Source organism: Micropterus dolomieu, linkage group LG08 (assembly GCF_021292245.1).
Source record: "Micropterus dolomieu isolate WLL.071019.BEF.003 ecotype Adirondacks linkage group LG08, ASM2129224v1, whole genome shotgun sequence".
Taxonomy (NCBI): domain Eukaryota; kingdom Metazoa; phylum Chordata; class Actinopteri; order Centrarchiformes; family Centrarchidae; genus Micropterus; species Micropterus dolomieu.
The window spans coordinates 31,982,567-31,989,336 of NC_060157.1; the positions used below are offsets into that span (position 1 = coordinate 31,982,567).

Below are 6,770 nucleotides of genomic sequence, written 5' to 3' on the forward strand. Positions count from 1 at the left end.
TTTCTGACCGTTTGAGCAGACACATGCACATTTGTGGCCTGCTGGAGGTCATTTTGCAGGGCTCTGGCAGTGCTCCTCCTGCTCCTCCTTGCACAAAGGCGGAGGTAGCGGTCCAGCTGCTGGGTTGTTGCCCTCCTACGGCCTCCTCCACGTCTCCTGATGTACTGGCCTGTCTCCTGGTAGCGCCTCCGTGCTCTGGACACTACGCTGACAGACAGCAAACCTTCTTGCTACAGCTCGCACTGATGTGCCATCCTGGATGAGCTGCACTACCTGAGCCACTTGTGTGGGTTGTAGACTCCGTCTCATGCTACCACTAGAGTGAAAGCACCGCCAGCATTCAAAAGTGACCAAAACATCAGCCAGGAAGCATAGGAACTGAGAAGTGGTCTGTGGTCACCACCTGCAGAACCTCTCCTTTATTGGGTCTTGCTAATTGCCCATAATTTCCACCTGTTGTCTATTCCATTTGCACAACAGCATGTGAAATTGATTGTCAATCGATTTCACAGGAGTGTGATTGACTTGGAGTTACATTGTGTCGTTTAAGTGTTCCCTTCATTTTTTTGAGCTGTGTGTGTGTGTGTGTGTGTGTGTGTGTGTGTGTGTATTATACACACACACACACACACACACACACACACACACACCATTGATCACAACCTCATGTTAGACAGTATGAGGCACTGGGTGGGGATCTCTGGTACTGCTCTAGAATGGTTTTCATCCTACCTGTCAAATAGGAAGTTTTGCGTGTCTGTAAACAACTATGTCTCTTCATTCTGTCCAGTTAAATATGGTGTGCCTCAGGGGTCGGTCTTAGGACCCATTTTGTTTTCCTTGTATCTGCTTCCCCTTGGACATATTATCCATATTTATGCTGATGACACACAAATATACTTGGCCGTCAGATCCACAGACCCTGGAATGCCGAGTTCACTTAACAACTGCCTTTGTGAAGTTAAAAAATGGATGTCAAATAATTTCCTCCAGCTGAACTCAGACAAAACAGAAATCCTGGTCATCGGGTCAGATAGCAAATCAAATACTGCCATCTGCTGGTTCCTAGGGCTGGGCGGTATATAATGTATACTGATATAATTTCAAAAGAAATATGAAATTAGACAATACCGTTTATACCGATATAGTTTGATGTTGAGTTAATGAATATGTTTCTGTAGAGTCCTGCCAGCGTTTGCTCCTCACTCTCTCCCTCACTGCGCAGCCCCGCCCCTCTACTAGCCGTCTACTTACAAACTCTCAACAACATGGAGGGAGACACAGTGCTGGTCGACACTGTTAAAGACCTGGCTTGTAAAAAGAAAAGCACGGTTCAGTCAGTGTTTCGTACACATACACTTCCGCGGGCCGCCCAGGTTAGACGACACACTGTTGCATTTATCAGAGAAACACGGTGATTACGTTTCAAGTCGCGACACTGGACACACCAGTCAGATGTTATTTGTTTGCTACCACGTTAGTTTTGTTTTGATAGGCTACGTCGTCAACACACCTCTGCAACATGCAGCTGCTGCTGTGAAGGGAGGAAAAGTCCAGAAGACTAGTTCTGTTTCTTTTCGGTGACTTTATACAGCCTAGCCTACTACTGACGGAGAAAGTCACCGAAGTGGACAAACAGGGAGAGAGAAACGTAAAGCACCTTTTCCACTGCAAGGTACCACCTCTACTTGCCTTCTTTTGGTTTTCCTTTGTGTAAAAGTTGTACTTGTACCTGCTACCAGGTACTTTTTTCGTATCACCTCAGTCTTATCAGTCTTTAGATTCTGAGTAATGTTGAAACATTTTAACTTAAATCAAGAGACAGCTGTGTGTGCGTCCCTGGTGTGTGTGTCGCATTAATATTGCGTTGCGACAGTTGTGTGTGGCGTCTCTATGACGACCAGCTAGATTGAGGGGTGCTATCTCTGGCCTGGGTACTACTATCTGCAATGGAAAACAGAGGACGGCCAACACCCCCCCACCTCACCTGTTTAACCCAAAAATCTACTGATCGACTCCAGACTGTCCAGAACTCAGCTGCCAGGCTTTTAACCAGAACAAAGAAATATGACCACATTACTCCTATTTTAGCTTCATTACACTGGCTCCCAGTATGTTTTAGAATTGACTTTAAAATTCTATTGATCACTTTTAAAGCTCTTCATGGCCTCTCGCCTTGTTATATTTCTGACCTTTTAGTCCCATACGCACCAGCACGTACCTTGAGATCCTCGGGCAGAGGTCTGTTGTCTGTTCCAGAATCTCGACTGAAAACTAAAGGGGACAGAGCGTTTGCTGTCAGGACCCCGAGGCTCTGGAACAGCCTGCCCGAGGAAATCAGGTCGGCTGAGTCAGTGAACTCTTTTAAGTCCCTTCTTAAAACATACTTTTATAGGAGAGCCTTTCCCGATCTTATTTGACTTTATTTTATCCCTTTTATTTTATTTTACTAATTTTATATTAATTTTTCATGCTCTTATCTTGTTTTTTTTTTTTGTATTATTCTTTACACTTCATACTTTTATAGGAGAGCCTTTCCCGATCTTATTTGATTGTATTTTATCCCTTTTATTTTATTCTATTTTACTTATTTTATATTTATCTTAAATGTGTATTTTGGTCTTTTCAATGTTTTCTTGCTTGTATTGTTGTCTTTGCACTTGTTGAAGCACTTTGTAACTTGTTTTTGAAAAGTGCTCTACAAATAAAGATTATTATTATTATATTATTTTCACACCAAGTGGCCTGGCCCTGCAGCCTTTCGACAACTCTGCCTCTGATTGGTTAGTACTTTTCCTTTGCCAACCAGAGTCAGAGTACGGGCAGGATTTGAGGCAAAATGTGTGTTCTTCAAATGATATTTGTTGGAAAAATGCTGGGGAAAACATGTAGTATGTGTTATGATTTTACTAGCCTTTTTCTGCTATAACCCTGTATCTGTTTAAACTGGTGTTGTCTTGTGGTATCCCTGTTGACACAGTAAACTCTGTAGTTATCTTGTGTTTTGAGTCTCTGAGTCTGTCCAAGTCCAGAGCCTTCATTATGCAAATAAATAAGAACATATTAAACACATAGTTAAACACTTAGAGATATAAATGCATTGACTACTGTAATGGCATGTAACTGAGTACATTTTGTACTTTTGTTGTGGAGTATATTCATAGTGTGGTAGTACTTTTACTTAAATAAAGGATCTGAGTAATTATTTCACCTCTGACTATGTTTATGATGTGTTTATATATTATTTATTTACTATATACTAACTATAGAGAGATTACAGAACCTCCACTGTCCGTTACATCCCGATAAAACCCAATATTAAGACATTAATGAATCGATTCTGCTCATTCTGTAGCTCTACGTACACAGTTTGGTTTTTTTTGTGTCCGTTCCGCTGACATTGCCTGAAAGCATCACAAGTAGCAGGGCATGAGATCGGCTGTTTAGCGCAGGCAACCAGGTCGACTTCATGGTACATTACAAAGATTTTGCAGTAGCCTAACTTAGTGAAATCGCCATTTATAGTATTTTCACAAAAGGAATAGAAGTTTCAGTAATCTAAAACTGTGTTATAAAGAAACTATAGTCTCTCTGGGACAATCTAGTCCAGATTTGAGACCTCTAGGTATAGTGGTTTTGGATCTGGACTTTGTCTAACGTGGTCTACACGTGACAAAAGCATTTTAATTGCCCTTTATAGTATTTTCACAAATTGAAAAAAGGTAATAAAGTTTAAAAAATAAAGGTTTTTCAAATCTAAAAATGTTTTAGACAGCGTTAAGACTTTGCCTAAAATGCCTAACAGCTTTCAGAGCAGTAAGAGGTGCAAAAAACAGAATTGGTCGCTCAGCAACATAACTTAACTTTCCCCTAAACTGCCGAATCGGAAGCTGCGAATCGAACTTGAGTGATGACAGAACTCTGAGGCTGATTTTAATGCCACAAGACTCTGAATCATTTTATTTGTTTGTGACTGGTGTTAGATCCTGGTCCAGTTCTCGTCTGTGTGTCAACACTGACATTATTTCAAATGGACTGTAGGACTTGGACCGGACTACCATTAAAGACATGGTTCTGGCCCAACCCAGGAGTTGATGATGTTGGGCCTGGTTACTGTAATAAACTGCAGATTCTCTTGTGAACATTAGGTGTCACCATCACAACTGGGCTCTGTAGCTGTGATGTACAGATCTGGTCCCATTAGGACCTTATCAGTCCTTTTTCCTCAACAAAATAAAAATCTTAATAAAAAAATTAAGTCCTAATTAGTGTATGATTCAAGTGAATAAAATCAAACATTTATTGAAAATTTGTTATATTGTTATTGAAAAAAATTATATTGCAATAATTAGTTATTGTTTTATTGTCCAGCCCTAGTCCAGCACAAAGACCACCTTCTGACCTGAGCAAAACCCGCACCTCTCTGATAGACTTGAGTTTAAAAGACTGTGGGGCCTGAGACCATCAGCAGAGACGGTGCCAGTGCAGGGCCTGGTGGGACCAGGGGCGGGTCTGGCAGTAACCCTGGTCTAAAGAATCAGAATCAGTTTTATTGCCAGGTTAGGTGTACACATACGAGGAATTTGACTCAGGATTGTACATTGCTCACGATGTGCTTACTCATACAAAAATAAAATAATAATAATAATAAAATAGAAATCAGGGGCCCCCTATAGGACCAGAGCCATGTAACCAGCTGAAACCTATGACGTTATCGCCGTTAGCATCAGCTAGTTTAGCCTTTGTTAGGACAAAAGTCACCGACCTGTGTAACGCTACATTTCTACCTAAAGTCCGTCATAGTCCGTCTCGTGTCTCCCAGTCCTCGTGTTATTAATTTAACTGTAGTCCGCTTTAAGTCCCCGGTACGAAGCTAACGAGCTAACCAGCCTCCCAGTGGATCAGCAGCCGGACCTTTAGCCCGCTGAGTAACAGGAACACCGCGCGCTGAGCGGGGGACTTACCGTGGGAGGGGAGTCGATCCTCACCAGCGACCCTCTAGCATCCTGGACCGGCTCCAAGCTAACTAGCTGCTAACACCTGAGTGTTACTGCTGTTAGCGGTTAGCTGCCTGTGCTAACTGACAGGGCGTCGCTGAAGCGTCCCGGTGGGATCCCGACCGGTACTTAGTCTGGTCTGAGGGTCTCCAGACTTTAGTCTCTATCACCTGAGCTGTCTTACACCTGGGCTGTCTTACACCTGAGCATCTGTCCTACACAGGTCCTACACCTGCTACCTCACAACACAACTCGACCTTCCGGCTGCTGGCTCTTCTTCGTGGCTTTTGGCGTTAGCTGCAGCGCCCTCTTTCGGACCGGAGAATGACTGTACTACACCAGTCTGTAATCAGAATAAGCAATAAACCACCACCAGAAACTAAATAAACATAAATCAACAACTGTGTTCTATTAAACCAGTGGTTCTCAAAGTAGGGTCCCAGGACCACCAGGGGGTCCCCAACAAAAAGGGGAATCATTTATTTTCACTGTAATTCATTCCCTAAGTAACACAGGACACTTTCTGTAATAAAAACATCTAAAAGCAAAAACCCTATCAGATGGGGGTCCCTGATGTGAACAAGTTTGAGAGCCGCTGTATTAAACAGCTGTTAATCAATGTCACAGAGCCCACACAGAAAAGCGTCTCATCTTTAAACCTGGACCCTATTTTCTGTTGCTTCAGCTCAGACAGTTACCCCAGGTGTCTGCACCATGGAAAGGATCCCTTTAAGGGACTCCAGGTGACCCCCTTTGTTTTTAACAGGAAGCTAAAGTCTTGGTCAGAACCTGCTGAGAGGAGTTCAGCTGCTGCAGTGATGAGATGTTTGCTGATGATCCATGAACACTAAAGACCACAAGGCCTTCATGAAAAGTAGAACTGTAGAAACCCTGCTCTTTTTAACAGTGCTGGATGAAGTATTCAGATCCTTTACTGCAGTAAAAGTACTAATACCTCACTGTGAAGTAAAAGTACTGCATTGAAAATGTTACTAATGTAAAAATATGTATCATCTGGAAAAATCTTCCTAAAAATGACTTTATGATAAAAATTTTCTGCCAATTGACAGATTGATTAATCTAATAATCCTGTCAGATAGTCTAGTATAATCTGTTGGAGTTTAGTTTATAACATCATATTTTATAAACTTCATATTTTGTGTGTAAAAATCTGACTTTGTGAGTAACTGAAGCTGTTGGATAAATGTAGTGAAGTAAAAAGTTGAAGCTCTGCTGGACTCCACAGTAAATGGCTGTTTCTTTAGCAGGTGTAGGAGGTGGTGGTGTTCAGGAGTCTGACTGACTCGTTGGTCCAGTCCCTGAACCACTGTTTGATAACTTTTGAGTTTGTATTGCTGAACTACTCGCCATAGGGCAAAAATTTCTATACAAGATGTGTGTCTGATAGTGCTATAGCTAAATTTAAGGATGCGATTCCATCAGCTCTAAATACATTATCTAGTCACAAAGTAACGGAGGACTCCTATGCTAATTTCAGTCCCTCCCAAATCGATCATCTTGTTGATAGTGCTGCAGGCTCGCTGCGAATGACACTCGACTCTGTAGCCCCTCTAAAAAAGAAAATACTAAAACAAAGACGGTCAGCTCCATGGTATAATACTGAAACTCGCAAATTAAAGCAAATATCACGGAAACTTGAGAGGAATTGGCATTCCACCAAACTGGAAAATTCTCGTTTAATTTGGCAAGATAGTCTTAAAACTTATAGGAAGGCCCTCCGTAATGCCAGAGCAGCGTACTACTCGTCATTAA

The 6,770-nt window shown here is 42.0% G+C and overlaps 1 protein-coding gene across 1 annotated transcript in view; it reads right to left on the reverse strand.

The window, feature by feature from the left end:
• The window catches only part of mfn2 (mitofusin 2), a 17,631-nt gene extending 12,347 nt beyond the window's left edge, over positions 1 to 5,284 (reverse strand). The window contains exon 1 of the mRNA XM_046056541.1: positions 4,965 to 5,284. The gene's annotated coding sequence lies outside the window, so the exon portion shown is untranslated. The remainder of the gene's footprint in view (positions 1 to 4,964) is intronic.
• Between the last annotated feature and the right edge of the window lie 1,486 nt (positions 5,285 to 6,770).